At 35.7% G+C, this 23,617-nt stretch overlaps 1 protein-coding gene across 3 annotated transcripts in view; it reads left to right on the top strand.

The window, feature by feature from the left end:
* The window catches only part of NAALADL2 (N-acetylated alpha-linked acidic dipeptidase like 2), a 1,267,271-nt gene that overhangs the window by 289,545 nt on the left and 954,109 nt on the right, over window positions 1–23,617 (top strand). For all 3 annotated transcript variants that reach the window (XM_041732043.1, XM_041732046.1, XM_041732044.1), the window contains one exon: window positions 6,115–6,222. The gene's annotated coding sequence lies outside the window, so the exon portion shown is untranslated. The remainder of the gene's footprint in view (window positions 1–6,114; window positions 6,223–23,617) is intronic.

Here is a 23,617-nt window from a genome sequence, read left to right as displayed (position 1 = left end):
CCTGGTAAGGAAAGGTCAGGCTTCTTTTAACTTGGGTGAGAATAATCCCTTATTTTCCATAATTAATCCTATGATGGAACTGACTGGTTCCTAGTAGTGTTTTGGTAACTATGTCATGTACCAAGAATCTGTAGCTTGTCACTGTTAACTTGAGATTTTTTCTAGACCAATCTCCTAAAATCTCCTGAACTGGTCACTATACACAGTAGCCACAGTTAATAAGAATTATATCTCATAGTAACTGAGTGATTACTACCTAACAGATTCTGTGTTTCCCTGCTATCAACTCATATGAGTATTTACAAAAACCCTAGTTGCTGGCTACTATTATAATTTCTCTTCATTTTTCAGATGAAGGAACTGAGGCATAGTGAGACCGAGTTACTTATTCAAGGATACTCAGTAAAGTAGCAAAGCTAAGCTTGGAGTCTCAGTAATTAATAACTACAATAAGCTTACATCTCAAGGGCATAAATCCCTAGAAGAGACAATCTCGGGGGGGGGGGAGGGTGGTCCTCATTTATTCATTCTTTTAGTATTTATTGATTATCAACTCTGTTACGTAGTATACTAGGACACTGCTGATAATTAAATGTAGTTTTAACTATGTAAATTTTATGAATGAACATAATCTTTCAATATATCTTTTCCTTGAATTTAAGATTTTGAGTGGATTATTCAAGAGTAGTTTTTATCTTTTAATTACTTTTTTATCCCATCATCTTCCTTTTGTTTTGAAAAACATAAAAACAATATAAATTTAACATGGTGTCATGGTAGTAAGAATAATCTTCAGAGCATTTTCATCTTCTTACTATTTTTTTAATGTGTGTGAATTCATGACAGTTAAATATATAAAAGAGGAGCAAAAGAAAAAAAAAAAGTTCATTCAGTACATCCCACTAGTCATTCCCTATGAATAATTCCCTGTGGTATTTTGGCAAAGACAGGCTCTTGTCTAATTTTAAATGACTCAATTGAAGAAGCTTCAGCTGGAGGTTGATTCTAGAGGCTAATGGACTTGCTATGAAAGGTTTCTAACATTTAGCCTAATTTTCCACTCCTTAAAATTTTAGAGCATTACTTCTAATTACTTTCTGTAACCTACTCAGCCTCTGCTGCCTCTTTGGTTCACACTATTTGTGACTCACTGTCCTTCTAGATAGGTATTATGTCTTCCCACTGTGAATTATTTCCGAGTGAAGCATAGGTTTTATCTTTACATGGGCCGGTAGTTCCTATATTGAGAGATAATTGTATATGCCTCCTCTTTGATTTTGCGCTGTTATGCATAAATGTACCAAATTTGATATTAATCTTTGATTTACATTTGTAAATTTCAAATCTTTGAATTCTAACAGTCTGAACGATGCCCATTTACTAAATTCATAGGTGTGAAATCCAGGTCCAGATTACCCAATGTTCTAATACACAGCAGATCTCAATGCTTTTCCTATTTTCCATAGACGCATGTCCAAATAAAAACATTTTTAAATTGATATTGAATAAATGTTTATATAGATTTTAGGCATGTGAAGTCTATTGCCACTTTTCTATCTTTTTTTTTTTTAATTTTTTATTTATTTATGATAGTCACACAGAGAGAGAGAGAGAGGCAGAGACATAGGCAGAGGGAGAAGCAGGCTCCATGCACCGGAAGCCCGACGTGGGATTCGATCCCGGGTCTCCAGGATCAGGCCCTGGGCCAAAGGCAGGCGCCAAACCGCTGCGCCACCCAGGGATCCCTATTGCCACTTTTCAAAAGGGAAATAATGATCAAGTGGAAATCATGATTTTTTTTTTGACTAAGAAATGTGAATTTTCTAGAAGCTGTCAGTAAATAGTTTATTCTTATTGACATGCTTCTTTCCACCTTTACATAGAAACTCTTCGGTAGGCTGAATAATTTTACTGTTTGTTTCCTAAAACAGCTGCCAGGCTTTCAGCATTAAGAATAATACGTTGAGGCAAGATTCTTTCATGAAGAAATTTCTTTATCTTGCTCATCTCTTATCAATACCTTACATTATACTCTGTGTATTATAACCCTTTCACCTCATAGGCATTAGCTGCTAGTGCTAGTCTGTGTTTTAGACAGAAACATTCAAGAAGAGGGGTTTATTGTAAAGTTTAAACATACATTATTTAGTGGAAATTGTGTATGTTATATAACATGATATATATTGTTTCAGGGGAAATGCTATCTAGTTACTACCTTCCACAAAGCTTGGTGGTGATTTTTCCTTATTTCTACTCACACACTATCATGGAAAGTGCTATCTGGCCACATCTGAGACTCAGAGCTGAGGGATATATACATGTTGGAACAAATCCTTGATTAGCAGAGTCCCATACTGAGCTGCAGTCTGCTCTCCTGTGCCCCTGCTGAGAATTATTGTGCAAAGGTTTGTCTTGACAGGCAGTCCTATAAAAACTGGAGCTTATCTGCTATATTGCTTTGATATTTCAATCTAAATTGGATAGATTTTACTCTTTGACACTTGGTATATTGTCTTTCCTTTGGATATACAGCTTGTGGCTATATTAGCATTTTGCTATAGCAATTCCCACATTAAAGTAATACTGCTCCTTAGTGTTCTTTAGAATAAACCCAAAGTGTCACATTTTAGGGCAGGTGAAATATAGTTAATATCCTTTAATTACTTAAAAATCTCTGTACACCCTAGTAGCAGTTGAAGAAGCTGCGTCTGCCATAACCAGGCCAACTAATTATGGCCAGGTACTAATAAATACTCCTTTCTTTGTCTAATCTGTGGTTCCCAAATTTGAGCATGCAATGGAATCATTTGGAAGGCTGGTAAAAACACGGGTTACCATCTCCATCGTCAGAATTCCTAATCTGAAATCTGGGATAGGGCCCAACATTCTGAATTTCTGACAAGTTCCCAGGTGATGCTGGTGCTTCCAATCTAGGGATCACACTTTAAGGACTGGGTTGTAGAATATTGTTTAGCCACAGTGCTTGAAGCTGTGAATGGACCAGATCTCTTCTTGGGCCCGTGCTGGAGGACCACTGAACTAATATGCTGATTGGCAAGCTCAATCTGTAATGGAGCAGATGGCAAATATTATAAGCTTGTGGGCTAGACAGTCTCTGTTGCAACAACTCAACTCTGCTGTTATAGTAGGAAAGCTGCCATAGACAATATAGAAACAATGGATGTGGCTGTGTTGCAATACAATTTTATTTACAAAAACAGAGCAGGCTAAATTTGGCCCGTGGCCTATAGTTTGCCAATCTGTAATCTAATTCATCAACAAATAACTTGTACCATTCCTAGCTCACAAATTACCTGTATCCTGTATAGTAGCCAGAAACTGTGGTCCAGCTTTGAGCTGAGAGCTCTGAGGAATATAGAAGAAGGGTAAATCTGATTTTTCTACTCTTCTTCAAAAGATTAGATTAGTGTAGTATAGACTTGAAAAGTTTAAATGCCTAGGCTGGAATAAATTTCATGATATAGGTAGATATTGAAGAATACGTAGAAATTAGGCAAAAGAGAGCAAAATGTTTCAGGAAGGAAGACCAGAGCACAAGGCATGGAGGGAACACGGTATTCTTTCGAAGAATGGCAAGAAGATTTGTAATATGGAAAGGATTGAAAATGCTAAGGGTCACAGATGACATTTAACATTTACTGTGCGTACCCTCTATGCTGGCGCAGTGATGGGTCCTGGGGGCATAGCTAACCAAGGCATAGTCCTTGCCTTCAAGAACCTCAGGTGGATCAAGAAATTAAAAGGAATCCCAAGCGATATACACTATATATGGAGTTGACCGTCTTAGCTCATGGTGGGCTTTCAATGGGTGTTAATCTGAAAATGAAATTTATATGACTGACAACAGGGTATTTTTCTTAGTTCTTGATCAGTAGAGTGTCTTGAAGAAAATTGTTTTAGGAAAAGTCATCCTCCATAAGCTAGTAAAATGATAACCATATAAAAGAACAACTGTCAGTGATAATCTCACAGAAACTTTGCTAAATTGGAGAACATTGTGTGTTGGGTTGTTCTTTTTTTTTTTTTTTTTTTGCTTTGTTTTTATAGATTGTGCTTATTAAAATCCAAAACTAGTATATTATGTTTGTATCAAGCCATCATCAGAACTAAGGACAATTTCCAGGGAGTTGTACCGTTTTGTCTTTCTAATATAAATATATGCTATTTAATACTCTGTATAAAGGAAAAAAATCTCCATAGACAAGTGGGGCTCTTTTATTTTTGAGAATTTGGATGTGTAAGGCCTGAGTAGAGTGTACTATCAAATAAAACATTTAGTGGAGCTGATGGTAGGTGTTGGTATTAGTGTTTGAATGAGATGATCTCTAAGCTTCTTTCTAATTTCAGTGTTCTGACTTTAGATGATATTTGACAGATCCACAAGGAACTAATTCAGGCAAGTTTCCCTAAGAATCTGAGAAAAATCACATCCTGAATAATGTATTTCAATACATGAAAATAGATTTTATTTCACTTAGTAAATAGAATCCTGAATAGGTGGTTTGAAAAAGCAAAGATTGATCAAAGGCATTATGTTAGACAAGATGAACTATGACTTTTCAGTATCTAAGCCATTCTACACAGTTTGATTTTTATTCAAATTCAAGGATGTGGATGACAGCATGCTATTTTTATCTAGTTGGATACCAAGAGAAGGGTGAAGGGTAAATTCTCATATGACTTGGGTTTTCTGTGATTTCTAGCTTGAAAACATAAGTCTCTGTGAGCACAACAATACCATTTTTATAATGGTGCCTTCATTTTCAGTGTTAAGGGAGAGCAGACCTACATTTGTATTAAGACAATAATTGATTTCTTGCACAACCTTGCCCATGGGTAGGATATTGAGGCAGTTTTGAATAAAAATTGAGAGTTAAGTAACTTTCGTTGCTGTATTGGCCAAGTTAGGTTACTGTTATCAAGAAGCTTTGAAATTGGTGGGGGGAAAAAAGATTTGGATGGGACTTCAAAATTGGATAGATCTAAAGAAACTACATGAAGCAATTTTTTTTCCCTGAAAGCAGAAGGAATTTAAGATACAAATAGAGAAATTTTATTTTATTCTATATTTTGGTAGTTGAGTAGTTTATGTCTCATTACTTCCTATTATGTAAAGTTTAAGGGGAAATGTGTGATTTTCAGATGTGAGAGAAAAAATTAGGAAAGAGAAAGTCAACACAAGTAGTTACATATAGACAGTCATATGCAATACTGCAATTTGACTTTGAGGAAAATAAATCATAGCTTATTTGGGGGAAATAACTTTAAAGGGAGGATAAAAACACTGAATAGTTTTCAGATATTGCAAAGCTAAGATCAAAATATAAAAATAGGGGAAGTAAAAATAAACAGCTCTATAATTATGTCATTATTAATATCACAGCCCATAAATAGGAAATGTGAAATAACCGATCTTGTAGGAGATATAAAGTAATAGGGAAAGTTCATCAATCTCCTGAAATACTTTATTTCCATTATTGAGCACCTAGTAAGTGTTCGGCAGTGTGCTAGGCACATTGCATACAGTGTCTCTGCTTTTCACAATAGTTCTTCAGATTACCTATTTTCATCCTAATTTTAAAGTGAAGAAATTAATAGAGTTACAGAAATAACTCATAGTCACACAGGTGTTCAGTGGAGATGCCAGGCTTTCAGTCCCAGCTTTGCTCTTTCTACTACACATTTATTCCTTTGGTTAGCCTTTTCTCTCCCCAAAGAAATAATAAGTCACTTTGTGTCCAGTTATTTTTTCTCTTGTGTATTAGTTTGCTGTGTTTGGTAGTGCATGGCTCAAGGTAAGTGTGCCATTTAGACTAGCTAAATTAAGGCATAAATGTAAACATAAAAACGAGAGCAAGAAAGAAAAGTGTTTGTGTGATTGTGTATACATTTGTCTTTGAAATATTTTCTTTTTTTAAGTCTTTGCATTCTTGCAAAAAAAGAATGAATTTCAGGCTGCTTACAATAAAAAAAAATCAAAAAAAAAATCTACAAAGCATTAACTAAAGAATGAAATTCAGGAGCCAACTGATAAATTATGTAATACAGCTCCCAACTTAAACTGATCACCTCCACTTTTTGATTTATGAACAGGAAGTGAGCTTTGACTATTAGGGACCTGGATGAAGAGCCCTGGGTCAGCTTGTCAGAGTCCTGTATCCTACCAAGATCCTCTGGTTGCACAAGGATCATTCGATTAAAGTAAGACCTAATTACTTTAATTAGAATGTAAGACTTTTACTCTTGAGTCAACTTTTAATAAGGTGACTTGGCATGCCTCTGGTAAGTGACAATAGTTGCTAATTTTGATAGAAAGAGCATTATTCTGTGGCAAATGCTTATGTATTTCAATTTCCGTTCATTATTTATTTCATGGACTTGAAGCCATTTCTTTGGATAGCATTATTTAAATGTTTTAATTTCATTGTGGCTGTTCAAATTGGCACCATTTTCTTGTCTTTGTGGTATCAAATCACTTTTATACAACTATAAATTGTGTAAGTAATCAAATCAGTGTCTCTCTCTCTCTTTTAGTTGAAGTTGGCCCACTGGTTTTACTAAAAAGCAACAATGCACTTTGTGCCATGATCCAGCATGACTCTGCATTGCTTATTTATTTCAAGTTTATACAAGTTACCTTTTTGGAACCTCTGCTATATATGGTCACATATAGACTGCTGACCTTCCAGTTAGGCTTTAGAGTTTTCATATACATTTAAAGCGAGTTTATTGTTTTTCCTGGAATACTTTTACTTTGAGGGGATGATGCCAGTGTGTGATTGAAATGCTTTTCTGTAAAGCACTAGCAGCAATTAATGTTCAAATGCTGGTTTAGGCTAACTACCCGTGAAACTTTACAGATTCTCAAGGCAGCAAAGAACTAAGAGCTAAGAGTTCCGAGCAGATCCAGCATGGCCATCAACACCCTGGCATGGGGGAGCTTGGTCCTTGTCTCACGGAGTCCAAGAATGAACTTCGCAGACAAGAGAGAGTGAGCAAAGGGATGGAAGTCTATTAGGCAGAAACACAGAGAAAGCTCTCAAAAGTGTGTGTGTGGGGGGGTCCCAACAGAGTTGCCACTGAGGGTTTTTTTGGTCTTTTTGACCAGGGAACTTAGTAAATTTCTGGTCAATATCAGAGTGGATTTGTAAATTTTATGTCTATAGTTAGAACAAACATGGTGGACTTGGAACAAACATTTGTTTAGAAACATCAAGAACACAAACAAGGTGTTCCCTTCTCTCTGGTTAATGCCTCCTCCATAGTATTTCTCTACATCTGGGGTTTCTGTGAGCCTAGTAGCCAGTAAAGGGGGACATTTAGCTCCTAACATTTTGGAGCTAGGGAGCCAGGTTTATTTTTTCTTGTTTTTACTGTCTTATCTCTGTTTCTTTTGGGATGGGTAGGAGCCTGACTCCGGCCTTTCCCTTATCTTTCCCTGCCTAGCCCCGTCTGCCTCTAACTCATTCCTAAAGTCAATACTAGAATGGACAAATCATTTAATCTTCTGAGTATTCCCATAGTTCTGAATTAGAAGGAGTCAGACTAAATCAGCGAAAGGTGACAAATTCATGTGCCTTGAGGTTAGACATATAATATAACAGTATGAAGTCCCTGGGTGTGAGGCAGTAAGGAACAGTTAGCCTGTGGGGAAGGGGGCTGTGCCCTCTTAAAGCCATTCAGATCCCAACGCTTTTAAGGTGGACAAAGAAGTAAACTGTGTAGTATATAGGGGAGTGGAAAGCAAGAGGAGGATTAAATTTGGCCATTTGATTGAATAAATTCTAAGATCATTTTCAATTCAATACATGGTTGTAAAATTTTGTTTACTATGTAAAACACTTAAAATTTGTGTAGCATCTGTTGAGCTCTATATGTGTTCCTTTTTAAATAATTGAAGATAAACAAGTAATATAAAAAAGTTTCTCGGTTAAATTTCCTCTTTAATTGCACATTAGAATTAGGAGCAAAAATGATTTGACTGTAAAATATTTAAATGATTCAACAGTTGAATTTTTTAAGGTGTTGCTTGTTTTGTTTTTTAGTCAATTGACCTGGAATGAGAGTTTTGAATCTAGTAGGATAATCCAAGAATAAAACCCAGCCTGTAGGTTACTGGTTAGCAACTTCTCTATTAGTGAGCATTTTCACTAAAAAAAAAAAAAAAAAAAAAAAAAAAAAAAAAAAAAAAAAAGAAAGAAAAGAAAAAAAAGGAAAAGAAAAAGAAAAAAATCATGTGAACATCTAAAAGAGAGTCCTACAACTTTTTTGTGACTAGTTTCATATTCTTTAAGGAGTGTTTAGAAGTTGTATTTTCTTTTGATTGATACTTTAATATTTTAAAACAAATGTTCTATATGGAAAAATTAAAATTGTATGTTAGAAAATATACTACTTATGTTAGAAAATAAGTGTAAGTATACTTCAAGCTCCATCAGTTTTTGCCCTTTTTGTATTTTCCTTTTTACAACAGTAGCACATATTTATTTCTTTTTATCACCTTTACTGCCTTTTAAACCTATATTTTAGCTGAGAAAATAAGTATATTTTATTAGATGCTAATGACAATTAGGCAGCAAGCCAAGTTGAAGGTGGGAAGTAGGCCAAGTCAATATACTCTGGGGGTCCTATCTATTCTCTTTGGCTCCATTTAAGTCAGAATTTATGTCTACAAGAAAATTGAACCCATGACTGCAGGGAGCCACACATGTTAACCCAGTGACAGAGGAAGAATTAGAAGAAACTAGAATTTTTATGCCTTTAGGTGGGCCCTTCCAGTAGCTTCTTTTTTCTACATTACATGTACAGATTTTCATTTCAGAATCATATGTATTTGTAGACCTATTCAAGCTACTTCAGGTATGATTAGTTTTGAGAATGGGTACATTGTTTGAGTCATGGTTATATCTTTCAGATAATTTTTCCAAGTGTTAGCACAAAGTGTTAGTGAAATAATGTTTTAAAAATTTATTACATGTTATGGTCCAGCCATGTTGTAATAATTTTAAGTATTTACTCTTCATTGCTTTGATAGCCAAGTCAAACTTGAAGTACTTAGACATTAATACTCAAACTGATTAGAACTGGTTAGATTTTTTCCTTGACTTTAAGTACAAGATCTTTTTTTTTTTAACCCCAGATATTCATGATGTCCCTTGAAGTCTCCACATATTGTGAAAAATAAGAATAAACATATATGTGAAAATATTAGCAGATGTAATTTAAGGTAGGCTGAACAGGGAGGTTCTCTACTGATGCTATCTTACATCCTTATTTTATCCATGATCTTATTTTAGCTAGGCATCTGAAAAAATTACCAGATGAATAAGTATTTTCTTTATTCTATTTAATGAATACAGTCCTATATGCTTATGAATAAATTCATGAATATTTATCTTCAGTGCTTTAGTAACACATAGAGTATATGGACAAAGTAGATATTTAGACAACAAACTCAATTATTCCTTTATTATCCTTCTGGGCTTATAGAGTTAATGACAAGAATGTCCAATCTATTGCTGGGATCACTGATTCCCAACATTAAAACCAAGTAATGCAAACTCTAAATTGAGACAGTTAATCGCCACCCTTCTTGTATGTCTACTTCATCCATGGTCCTGAAACTAAGAACCCTCAGATTTTAATTCCTTTCATGCGACCAAAGGCTCTGATATGCACTTAACACGAGTTCACCTTTAGCATTTGACATTTGTTATTCAAGGCTTTCAAATGGAGTGTTTAATTAAAATTAAAGTGCCATTGTTTTTAATAACCCAGAAAAAATGGGTATGAATTAAATTAAAAAAAAAAAAAAGACATGACAGTGGGTTTAAGAATACTGTAGCTCCTGTGCGAATATTGGAGTTGTTTGAAAAATTTTATAAAACATTCTTATTATCAAAATCTAATTTAAGGTTTAATGATGCAGTAAAGTTGAGATGTTCACAAAGAAACCAGAATAATAACAGTAAAAATTTAGCCATAGCTTAGTACAATCTAACCAAAATTTTCTGGTCAATTAGATTTGATTGTGTTAAAGAGTGACAAACTACAAAAGTAATTAGAAATCATGTATTAGTGAGTGGTTGGATGCTGGAGCCTGTTACATGCATTTTTATGCTTCCTGAGATTTGTCACCCCTTCCTGGGTCCCTGTAAACCGAGGTACATGTGGTTATGACAAGCTTATTTTCTCATGAGAGGGTTCTCACTAAACTGTTTGATAAATGTGATTTGTTACAGAATTTCTTCTCTTACTTTTCTTGTGCGACAATCTTTTGCTTAGAGTATAAGACTAATAATAATAATAAAAATAAGACAGTTAAATGATCTCACAGAAGCATATATATGTAAAGATAAAACCTAGTATCATAAATGGCCTTATAACACTCAGGAGCTGTGCATTTCTAACCCATTTATATAGAATCTTACCGATACTCTAAGTCTTAAATGAGATAAAAAGAGAAGGAAAAACATTGATGGCAAGTTTCTTAAGGTTCTTGTCATGATCTGTCCTAAAGTACTCCCTCACCCACAAGTAATTTCATCTAAACAGTGGTTTTTCTGGTTAATCTCAGTGAGATTAGCTTTGTTAGGAAAAGATTTGTAGTCTATTTCTTTTAAAGTACATTTTAATAAAATCATTAAAATATTTTTGTCTGGGCTATAATATAATTCATAATTATAAATATTTAAATTTTATTGTACTATTTCTTGTAAAAATAATTTTTGTATTAGATTCCATCCTTAGAGCTGAGGTTATATTACTTTTTAATATTTTCTTTACAAATACATTTCTCTCAGTAGACTCACTTGAAATAGTTTCCTTTCTAATGAAATAAAAGAAAATAACAGTATTTATGTGGGGAATAAGAATTCATCCATGAAGAGCTAAGTGATATTTTAAGGGTGAAGACCCCAACTCATTAACTTTTTATTTTATATCATTTTATTTGTTCGAGAGAAAGAGAGCACTCAAGCAGGGAGAGGAGCAGGGGGAAAGGGACAGAAGGACTCTGGGCTGAGCTCTGAGCCTGACATGGGGCTCAACCTCACAAACCTGAGCTGGAGTAGGATGCTTAACCTGATGGAGCCACTCAGGTGCCTCCCTTTTTATTTTTATATAGATAAATCAATTGTTAGTTATTTCTCTCCTAATTTCATAAGTTTTTTTTAAAGTGTTTTGCATCTAGTTTTTGAAGTACATTTCAAAGATACCAGCTTTTAACCATATTAATCAGCTTTGCAGCAATTCATTTAGTACTTGATGCTAAAAATTACCTTTACACAAGTGGCTTCATATTTTTTTTAATGTTCACATATCTATTTTTTTATTATTTTTTTATTGGAGATGGCTTCATATTCTACAACTGAAAGAAATCTGTAAAGTTTCTTTGCAATGGAAGGAAATTGTTACGCCTTGACACAGGGTTTCTTACTAACTTACATAGTATGAATTTTATACTTTGTATAAAATTCACACTTTCAAAATGAATTTGAAGTATATTCAAAATGAATATACTTTGTATATATAGAAGTGCTTTCTTGTCCTTGAAACAGCTTTTTATATTTACATTTCCAAGAAGAATAATTCTAAAATTGATTTCCTTTTTTCAAGCTAAATGTTCACCTTTCAAATAAAATGTTGTAACCTGCGAAACTCATTCACTTATTTATATATAAAATGTATAGCATATTAATATTTAGAAAAAAAAAGTACTGTAAAATTCTCCAAAGACAATTTTATAGGGTTACGTTTGGTGGGCCGATCTTCTATGTCCCACACTATCTTGGGTATTAGAGGAACAAAGTTAATTAATTACACTACACTGCTTTCCCTCAGGCTTTTCACTGTTTATTGGGGATACAAATAATTATAGTGTGCTGAGGTAATGTGAGCGTGTAAAAAGTAGCACAAAGTTAGGAATATTGTTTTCATTTGTTTTGTTTTGTTTTTTAACTTCCAAATACTTGTAGCCCGGATCAATCTCTTTGGCTTCAGATCAAATTCAGATCATTTAAGACTTATATGCATGTATGTTATTACCTTAACATTAAAATAGGGAAAATAGGTATTTATTTGAAGTTATATATTATTTCTTATTTACTCTTCTGATTCATAATCGCTATTTAAACAGAGTTGCAGAATAGTTAAAAGTGGCAATTAGTAATTAATGGGACTAATTTAACAAATCATATGTTTATAATATAACAATATTTTTATTTTATTCTGTCCTCTGATAGAGCAATTCATTTGAACTACTTTTTGGAACTTTATTGGACATCTGAATTTCATAGATTATATTGCAAACTTAAACTTGGAATTATAAGTGGAAAATGTAAACACAAAAGAACTAAGTGAACAGTTGTTACCGGTATTTAATGCAGAATAAGGAGACATCTTTCTGTCTCTTGATATAATAGGATATTTTTGTTATTTGTTTCCTTTTCTAATAATCCTTCCCTTAGCTGCCGACCTCCTTTAGGTCATCCTTTCAAGTCACACTAAAATTGAATATAGTTACATGTAACATTTACTTTGATTTGAAGCTCTGCCCTCATCAAGACCTTATTACATTTTTTTTTTAAAGATTGTATTTATTCATGAGAGACACACAGAGAGAGAGAGGCAGAGACACAGGCAGAAGGAGAAGCAGGCTCTATGCAGGGAGCCCAATGTGGGACTTGATCCCAGGACCCCGGGGTCATGGCCTGACCCAAAGGCAGACGCTCAAGGACTGAGCCACCCAGGAGTTCCTACAGTAATTCTTTGTATCAGCTCATTGTGGTATCACAAAGCTAAGTATCCTCTCAAAAAAAATTTTTTTTTCATTATGTTGGATTGTACTTACTTGAAGCAGTCCGTATTTAGACTTGTTAGAATTAGATCCCAGATCTATCGATTCACTTAATACCTGGAGGCTGGTGCTGCATACAAGCTGTGTCAACCAGGCCTTTTGCTTGTGTACATTTACCATAGAGGCTATTCCTGTCAAAAATATTCATCATTTTTGAAAACTTCAGAGCACATTGTATGGTAACATAATTTAAACCTGTCTTTCTCAGAGACAGTGTTTGTAAAGTACAGAGATGATACAAACTTATAAAATTGACAAACAGTCTTCTTTAACTTGGCTACTCTTTTTTTGCTGTTTTTTTTTTTTTTTTTTTAATTTTATAGTACTTTCTGAGTTTGTTTCAGCCTAAAGATTAAACAACTCAGATGCAATCATTTTTTTTCTAGATTCCTTATGGCCGTTAACAGTTCATCTGATTTACAGAAACCACCCATAAATGTCTATTTTATTTTAATCCTTTTCTTCTTACCTTTAGTATATTTCCAAATTAGAGAAAAACATCATTCTTGTTTCATACTTTCAAAATGAATTTATGACAGGCCAAGATTTTAATCCTTTTTTATGGCCAGTGACATGATAGCTATCTTGTAGGCTTCTGTCTAAGGAGAATTTATTGTTTTATTTCTATAAAGTCCAAAATCTCCTTTGTACTTCTGCACTTTGACATAACTGAAAAATGATCAAAAGCTATCATTATGAAATCCTCAATTTCACAGTTGGCAAAACACACACCCTTTGTGCAGTGTTGTATATAAGGTGTGCAGAAAACATTTAGCAGGTACTACCTTCGCATTTTCTTTGGTCAGAAATTTAGTGGCTGATTGGAATTTGTCAAAATTTATATTTGCGTAATCTGTCAAATACGTAGATAGAGGAGTGTGGTAGTCAGAATAATGTCCCTGCAAGATTTTCAAGTCTTAATCCCTGAAATATGTGAATATATTGTATTACATGACAAATGGGGGATTGAGGTACATATGGAATTAAGGTTGCTAATCAGTTGACTTTAAGATAGGAAGAATATGGGCACCTGGATGACACGGTCAGTTAAGCCTTTGACTCTTGGTTTCAGCTCAGGATCTCAGGGTCCTGAGGTCAAGCCCTGCATCAGGCCCCTTGCCCAGCACCGAGTCTGCTCAAGACCTTCTCACTCTCTCCCAGTCAACCCCCCCACCGCACAGTCTCTTTCTCAAATAAATAAATTACAAATAAAGTATGGGCGAGGGAGGGAGAAGAGTCAATGGTCAATGTCAGACTGTTGTGGTCCATGGGACTCAATCAGCCATTGGTTGTTTTGAGGATGTGAAGAGGTACCAGGCAAGGAATGGAGGTGGCCCCTAGAAGCAGGAAAAGTCAAGAAAATATATTCTCCCCTGGAGTCTCTAGAAGGGAATTCAATTATGCTAGTACTTTGATTTTTAACCCCAGTGCCTTACCCAGTAATAGTCATTTCAGGATCCCGACCTCCTGAACTGTACAATAATGAATTTCCATTATTCTGTGCCATTAGGTCTGTGGTGATTTGTTGCAGGGCAATAGGGAACGAATGGGCAAAGTCTACTTCTTATTTGGGTAAGATACCAGCATTCTTTGTTTTAGGTTTTCTGTGGTTTTATAATATCTTCATATAAACCTGGAAGATTTGAAACCAACAAAGCACCAAAGAACTAGAGGAAACTTTTTTTTTTTTTTAGAGGAAACATTTTTGTTGTGATTCAGTACATCACTGGATAGACCAAGAAAAGTGTGTTTATTAATAAGGTCCAGTTAAATCTGGTTTATGGTATAGTAAGTCAACTTACCTATTCCTAATTTCTCCTTTTGTTTGCCCACGTGGCTGTAGTCTCTGAATCAAGAAACATAGATTTATTTATTTTTATAGAATACTCAAGTGGATCAGAGATGTGCATTTATTGTTGTGGTGCCCATAGGCTAATACGGGGACTGGTTTGAGCACTGATGTATTTTGGGGAGATGGAAAAAAACAAAACAAAACATATAACTGATTTCTAAGTACTTCCCTGTTTCATCTAGGACTGTCTGAAATTTAGACTCCTCTGTGCTTTTGCACAACCCTTTCCTACCATGGCCATTCCCAAATTCCTTCTTGCCTATTGTATAAAATACTCGGTTAAGTACCTTTCTAATACAATTACATGTGTCTTTCTCTTGTTAAAATAATATAGCCGTCTGGGTTATACTGACATTGGTGTTATAATCATTCTCATTTCATTATCTTAACTCTTAGAAAACATGATCAAAGTATTCACAATATATATAGCTCAAAATTAAGCTAGCATTACTTCAATGCAAAGCACACAGTTGATCCACAGGCAAGTGAAAGATGAGTGTTAATGCTCATGATTACAGTGCACTTGGGTTGCACATATAAGTCTCATCACTCAGTGCTGCAACAATGGAGGTTTCATTTTTACGAACTGCAAATCATAGTTGCCAACCAGCAGTTGGGGAAAAAAAAAAAAAAAAACAGTGACAGTGACTACTGAAAATGGATAGTCTATGTCCTATCTATTTGAAACTAAGTAGAGTGTTACTTATTGCTTCAATTTTTTGAGCTGCCACATGGGTTTTATACGTTTCCCCTAACCTTCTGTACCCATTGCTGAAAACCAGCATATTTTGCATCCCAAGGAGGGGTTTCCTGGGATCTAGGGATTTCAGTGCTCAAACCAGAGAAGTGTGAGGCAAACCTGAAATTAGTGGTCATCATAAAACCAGTGGATAGCTTTAAGATATAATTGATACTCAACATCCTTAAAGTCTCCTTTCTCATATGTGTGCTTACAATGTATTTTCTATCTTGATGTACTGCAGTAAACTGGTCAAACCAAAAATGTAGGAATCATCATATTACTCTTTATCTTAATCCTTTTTCCAATAATTCAGTAAGTCCTATGACCTATATTTTTAAAAATATTTTATTTATTGAGAGCGGTGAGAGGAGCAGAGGGTGAGGGACAAGCAGGCTCCTCATTGAGCACAGAGTCCCACTCAGGTCTCCATCCCAGGAGCCTGAGATCATGACCTGAACCAAAACCAAGAGTCGAACACTTAACTGACTGCTCTAGTCCTAAGCATGTTTTAATTTTTTTTTCATTTTCCATTTTATGTTTTGCATATTGAATGCCTCCTCATGGTTCCAAAAATTCTCGATATGAGAAGAGGTACAGGGAAAAGTCTGTCTCCTTTCCTCCTTGACTCCAGTCTTTCCAGTTTCCACTCAGACTAAAGTAGCGCTCTTATTAGTTTCATGTGAATCTTTACAAATATACTTGCAAATATAAATCCTGTTTTTTTACTTCGTTTCCCTTGAAAATAATCACTGTGATTTGGAAATAAGAATGGGCACCATAGAGCATACAGTCAGCTCTGAAAATCATTGGGGTAAATATTGCCAGCTTACTACCCCAAGGGTCAAAAACCAAAAACCTTGAATTAGGTCCGGGTTCAGCTCTTTAGGTGTGGCTCCCTAGTTTTTGTGCTGCAGAGATTTTGGCTTTACCCTCTAGAAAGATCTTCCATTTCTATCTTCGTCCTTTTATATAAAGAAAACATTGGGAACGATCCACTTATTGATGGCTAAGCAGTTTTGCCTGCCTGCCTCTTCCCAACAGAAAGTTGGAAGCTTAGAGGTATTTTATGTCTCACCTGGTTGTAGTATCTTTGCAAGTACAACTCTCTCAACTATCGTTTATCCCCACAGTGTGATTGTTCCATCATCTGTATGTGACAAAAGCCATTTGACTCTCTGGGATAGTCTATACATATGATTACATTTTGACGTCTCTAGTTAGTAACAGTTTTACCTTTTCCTTTCCAAAATACTTATTTATCCTGGGTCTCCAGGATCGCGCCCAGGGCCAAAGGCAGGGGCCAAACTGCTGTGCCACCCAGGGATCCCTATTATTGAGTTTTTAAATTAAAAAAATGGTTATTGAATTTTGACAAATGGTTTTTCAGCATTAACAAAGACAATTTAATGTTTCTTAATCCATTAATATTATTAAAATAAATTTTATTAAAATATTTCCTAATGTTGAAAATTCTTAGATTTTTGGAATAAACCTCCCTTAGTCATGGTGTATGATTCTTTTTATCATGTGTATACATGGGTTAAGTTTGCTAGTCTCAGGATTTTGCTTTGATATCCATAAGTGATATTGATTTGGGGATTTGAGTGTATATATGCAATCTTTGTTGTAGCAGGAAGTTTTCTTCTTTAACCTATAATATGGAAAAATTTTAGAAGCACTAAAATTGTTTGATCTTTAAAGACTTAAAAAAAATTCCCTATGAAATCCTGTGGGACGATGTTTTAGGATTTACCTCTTGACAAATTTCCACATTCTATGTAAATCAATCTTTAGATTTTTCATCTCTTCTGAGGTCAGTTTTAGCAAATTATATTTTCTTGGAAAATTATCCATTTTATTTGGATTTTCAGATTTATTTACATTGTGTTTAGCAACATACTCTATTTTTTAAAACTTATTCTGACTGGTTATTTTTCTTTTATCATTTACTCATTTTTGTACATTACTATTTTTTTTTTTACAAAAATAGTTTCATTAGTGATTTTTTCTTTCAAATAACCAGCTATCGAATTTATTAATTCTATTTTCAGTTTTCTATTTTTTTTTTTTATTTTTTATTTTATTTTTTTTTTATTTATGATAGTCACAGAGAGAGAGAGAGAGAGGCAGAGACACAGGCGGAGGGAGAAGCAGGCTCCATGCACCGGGAGCCTGACGTGGGATTCGATCCCGGGTCTCCAGGATCGCGCCCTGGGCCAAAGGCAGGCGCCAAACCGCTGCGCCACCCAGGGATCCCTATTTTCAGTTTTCTTATATGCTTTTTCTTTAACAATTTGTTCTCTTTTGCTTCATTACAGTTTCCTATTCCTTTTCAAATTCTTATAGTAGATTCCTAATTTATTTTCATTGATTTTTTTAATGGACAAAATATTCAAGAAAAATAATTCTCCTTTGAGCAATTTGTTTAACTTTTAAGAACTACATTTTGCAGGAGCAGTGGGAGTTACATACTCTCTGCTATGTATATGTATATTTATATGTATATGTATATGTATATGTATATGTATATGTATATGTATATAGTTTAGTTGTAGGTATATGTATACGTAATTATCTATAGAGGCATAAAACAGTATGGCATGTTTTGCTGGAGTTTATCATTTCAGTGGGATACTTATAGATTAAACCTAGCCATATCACAAAAGGCCTCTTTATAGATTTAATGGTATGTACTCTGATATTAACTTTTTCCATGAATACAAGATTTGTGATCTATGATTAACACATATGTATATTTGTGTTTATATATATGCATATATATATATATATACACATCTTTAATAATTTGCTAATAAATTTACTTTCTTGTTGATCTCATTTTCCTTTTAGGATTTTATTCTAAAATTAGAGAGGAAGGTTAAATGGCCATGTGAGTTTTAAATTTTTTTCTCCTTTATAATCTTAAAACACATTTTCAAATGTTTTATTTATAGTTTTATTCATTTATTTATTTATTTATTTATTTATTTTGATTTATGGGGAGAAAAGGCAAGTATTGCTTCCTAAAATCACAATTTTTTAAATTAAGAGTACTGCGAGAGACTGAAGAGTTATATAACCTCTGACCATTAGGGACACCAAGAAGGAATGGATGACAAGATTTAAAGGTGTGTGTGAGAGAGAGAGGAAGCTTAAAGTTGTTTACACATCTACTCTCTTACCATTGGTTATCCTTTGTTTCAACAAAAATAACTGCTATGGACTAAATTGTATACCACAAAATTCATAAGTTGAAACCTTACCTTCCAGTGTGATGATATTTAGAAATAGGGCCTTTGGCAGATATTAGGATTTAGATGAGACCATGACAGTGGGACTTTTATGATATATTACTGACTTTATAAGAAGAGCTTGCTTCCAGAGAGCTTGCTTTTTCTTCTTGCTATCAGAGAGCTTGCTTTTTTTCTACCCACATTCACTATGTACAAAGGGGGGGTCCATGTGAGTTTGTCTGCAGGCCAAGGAGAGAGCCCTAACCAGACATGGACCTTGCCAGTACCTTGATCTTACACTTTTTTTTTTTTTTTTAAGATTGTATGTATTTATTCATGAGAGACACAGAGAAGCAGAGGGAGAAGCAGACTCCCTGCAGGGAACCCGATGTGGGACTTGATCCCAGGACCCCAGGATCATGCCCTGAGCCTAAGGTAGATGCTCAACTACTGAGCAACACAGGTGCCCCTAATCTTACACTTCTCATCCCAAGAACTAAGAGGAATCTATTCCTATTGTTGAAGCCACCCAATCTATAATATTTTGTTATAAGTTGACTAAAACAGTGATATTTCATTTTCATTTTATGGCAGCCCTGCTAACTATTATATATATTTATTTTTTTCAAAGTAGTAAAAGGATAGTTTATTTTTACCATGGCAGTGATGATAATGGGAGATTGGAAATATCTGGGAAATGATTTTGTTTTGTTATGATACATGTGTTTTTTTAAATGCATATCAAGAAAACATAGTGTCGTGAGTTTATAAAACGCGCTGAAAGATTTTGTTTCCAATTCAGAAATTATTACTTGAAATGCTTAAGTAAATTCTTCGATATTCATGATTCCTGTGTAAAGGAAGATTGACAAAGTATGAAATGAGGACACCATATTTCTAGATAAACAAAATTACAGAGCTATTTTTTTTTAATTAGAAATTTTGAGTTGCTTAACATTCAGATGTGCTTCAAAGTAGGTTGGGTTAGAATGAATATCATCAAAAGAGCTTGCTTTGCGATTAACACATATAACTGGGTTTTTTGTCTTTTTTATAGTCCTGTCTCACTCAAGGGATAGGATACTCGCATTAATAATGGCAGCTCAGGACGCTTTTTTATGCTTTATATCAGTCCTCACTACCATTTTTTTAAGAGTTTTTTTTTTTTTTTTTTTTAAGATTTATTTATTTATTTGAGAGAGTGTGAGCGTGTGAGCCTGCTAGGGGAAGGAGCAGGGGAGAGGGAGAGAGAATACCAAGCAGACTCCTTGCTGAGCATGGAGCCTGAGGTGGGGCTGAACCCAAGACATCGAAACCGTGACCTGAACCAAGATCAAGAGTCAGACACTTAACCGACTAAACCACCCAGGTGCCCTTGTGAGAAGTTTTATTGTCTGCATTTTGCAATAAGGAAACAATAAAAAAGGGCAAGGATATTTTCCTGATTTAATATAACTAGATTTTGGCAGAGTTACATTTAAATTAAACATTAAGAGTCTGAATTAATTGGTTGTTGGTGGCTTTTTCGTTTGTTTGTTTTTAGTATGCGGCTAATGAGCTCTTCCATGAGGTGAGAAATCTGATCAAATTAAGATCCTACAAAGCTGTTTTTCTCCCAGTGATAACTTTGATGCATTTTTGTGAAGTAACAGATATGTTCTTAAATTAAAAAAAAAACAAAACAAAACTTGGAGCTGCTTCTGTTTCTCTTGTGTCCTGAACACATATGTTTTCTGCCTCTGAATCATCCAGTTCTGCAAATTGCCAAAGAATTTAGGAGAATGGGGCACAGGGTAGATTTTTAAGAGAAACTGGACAGATTTCCTGTTCCCAATAACGATTAGAAACTATTTCCTTACAATAATTACTTGATAAAACCACAAATGGAATAGTCCATCCTTGATTTCAAGAATCCCTAAGGAATTTCATTAGATTTAAGGCGTTTACCTAATATATATGTAACAGCTATAATCTATAATCAAAATGTTTGCTTCTCTACAGTCCTTTTAATGTCTATAATTCCACTGGCTGAGGTCTTCTCAACCATAAGTCTGCATGGGCAGCTCTCTGCTGTCACAATTTCTAAGCGGTAACTTTGTTCATGGGTCCATTGTGTGGACCTCAGTTCTGAGCTTGTCGCCTGCTGTGTTTATTGATCTGTTTCTTAATAATTCTGTATCAGGCAATCGTACAATACACAGATTGTCTGGGAGGGGAAAAACCACATTAGCCCTGCATTTAGAGGCTCTACTAAGAATTTTAGCCTTCTCTGTTATGTAGGATGATTGCAAAGCGCCGCAGTGAGACTTTTAAACAAATACGAATTGCAGCTTTCTTGTTCTAAAATATAAATGTTTCTTTAAGGAATCATTTCGGTACTTGCCTAAGGTTGTTTTCCTCTTCAGTTCGAATAGTGTATGAAATTTTCCAAATCCAAATGAGGTGATTAGCCAAGCCGTATTCAGTAATAGTCAGTCCTTGCTCTCAAATGTGCTTTTTCCATTGCGTGGCTCTGCTGTGTCTGGACGTGGGCTGTACGTTCCGGGCCAGGCAGCGTTCAGCTCTTCTGATGTCACCTCTGCTCCATCTACTGGAATAATGATTTTCACTGTGTACATTCTTTAGCAACCGTCACCATTTTTATAATGACTTTTTAAGAAAGCCTGTCAAAAGCATGGTGGTGCCTAAGCGCATTAAAGTTATTTAGTTAGATTGAGAAAACTCAGAGCAGAATTAGGATGAAACTATTAAATTAATCCCATTCTTTTATACTCCAGCATCTGCAGCCAGCACTGTCTCCTGTCGTGGGAAGATAGAGCTACTGCTCTGCACTGGGGGAGAAGCTGGTGCAGGAGGGCAAGGGAGTAGGTGAATTTTGAAGAAGGCTGCAGCTGCGGCCTGCTGATCTGATCTGCTCTCATGGCTGATCTCAGCGCCACAGTGAGCTATTTGTTCTCAGACATGCCCTGACCTCTCATGTTCCCCTGCCTTGGTCCATGTTCTTCTTTCTTCTGAGAGCCCCCGTCTCAGTCCTGCTTACTGGGAAAACTTCCATCTCCTGTTTTTCAAGATTCCTGTCATTTCCTTGTATGCGTCTCCTGACACCTCAGGCTTAGAGGAAGAGCCCCCATCTCTGTCCCCCTATGGTAACCCCAGCATACTTCTGTTTTAGCATCTTGTTTCACAAAACTGTTGTCCATGTGTCATAGGTCTTTTTTCATTAGTCTCTATACTCTTTGAAGGTGACGCTATTTTGTTGTTGTGACTTATGATCAACCGCTCTTGCTAAAGAAGGGAAGTTCCAATACTTGGAGATCGCCTCGCTTGCACAGTGCTTGGATTTCAGTACTCAGTGGCCAGAGAAGTTAAGGCAAAGCAGCTTCGTTCTGCATAAATGTAGTTGCAGTATTTTGGGTCAGTAGCAACAGTGAGGCCAAGAGCGGCGATACCATGGCTGACGCAGCCAATGAGCAAAGCTGGGGCATAATTGAGGGAATGGGGCATGGTGAAGGGCAACTCTGCTTAGGTCCTTAGCCAGAGAGACTTTGGGAGCATTTTGGAAGTGGGAATCTGTGCATAGGAGATACTCACTTCTCTGACTTTTCTACAAAATACTGGGTCTGTCTTATTCACCAGTGATGTTGCTGCTCAAGGATATTTTGTGGAAACAAAAAGTGATTCAGTGGTTTTCCTTCAAGGTTAGCCTGGGGGGGGGGGGGGTGAAAGCAGAGATAACATGTCTGAGGATAGCCAGACATCTAGTGTATAGTGAAAACCTCACTCTAGGGGGCACGGAGTTACTCAATGAATGAATTAATCAAGGAATGGAAGGTGCATCTTAGCAAAATGCAGGAGGAGCCAGTAAAGTAATTGATTTTTACCTTTTACCCCCCCCCCTTTTTTTTAAGAAATTGAAACTTCTTTAAAATTAGCAAGAGAGGGGAATTAAATATAAAAGCCTAAAGAGTTACCACCATGAGTCTTTCCAGCTGCAGAAAGCAAAGGTTGCAGGATGGCACTGAGGACGCCAACTCCTTTGCTTAAGACTCAACAAGTCACAGCGGGGACCAGAAAGGGCCCCTGTCGTGGTTCCTTTTAGTCCTCAAAAACAGACAAACAGTCACAGAGCCTCAGTTCTGCATTTTAGAATCTTTTTTGTCTCTCTCTTAATGAAACACACACCTCTCCGGGATGTAATGCATTTTATTTCAAGGAGGCAGCATGATTTAGTGAGAGAATGAAGGTCATATGTTTGGTTCTTTGCACCAGCACTTTCTCACCTCTGTTAATTATCTGCAGCATAATTAATGGAATAATATATAAAATTAAACTAGAGCCAGGGATATACTAGATGCTCAGTTGTCTTCCTTTTCCCTCCGCTGCCCCCTGCACTCTCAGAATAAGACATCATCAGCGATAGTCCAAAAGGTCTTGTTTCCTACGTGGAAAGTTGGGGAAGTCCATGCAGCAGGAGCACCCTGGAGACAGGGATGGTTACTTGAAGAAGGGAGCCTTAGGCTTGGACCAAAATTCCCTCCTTTCCAGTTTTACTTTGGTATTGCCTCTGGGGTAGCTATTGCCTTGTAATTAACTGCTTGGTAGCAGAAGGCAGCTGGTCTAGGAACACAGCTTCACGCTTGCCCTTTTCCTGTTCAAACTATGGGAGATTGCAATAGAGTGAATGTGTACCCCTAAAATCCATATATATATATATTTTAAATTTTATTTATTTATTCATGAGAGACACAGAGAGAGAGAGAGGCAGAGACACAGGCAGAGGGAGAAGCAGGCCCCATGCAGGGAGCCTGACGTGGGACTTGATCCTGGGTTGAAGGCGGTGCTAAACCGCTGAGCCCCTGGGCTGCCCTAAAATCCGTATATTAAAATCCTAATCCTCAAGGTGATGCTATTAG

Source organism: Vulpes lagopus, chromosome 17 (assembly GCF_018345385.1).
Source record: "Vulpes lagopus strain Blue_001 chromosome 17, ASM1834538v1, whole genome shotgun sequence".
Classification (NCBI taxonomy): Eukaryota; Metazoa; Chordata; class Mammalia; order Carnivora; family Canidae; genus Vulpes; species Vulpes lagopus.
The sequence above is the reverse complement of the archived record's forward strand: the minus strand, read 5'-3'. Positions and strand labels throughout refer to the sequence as shown.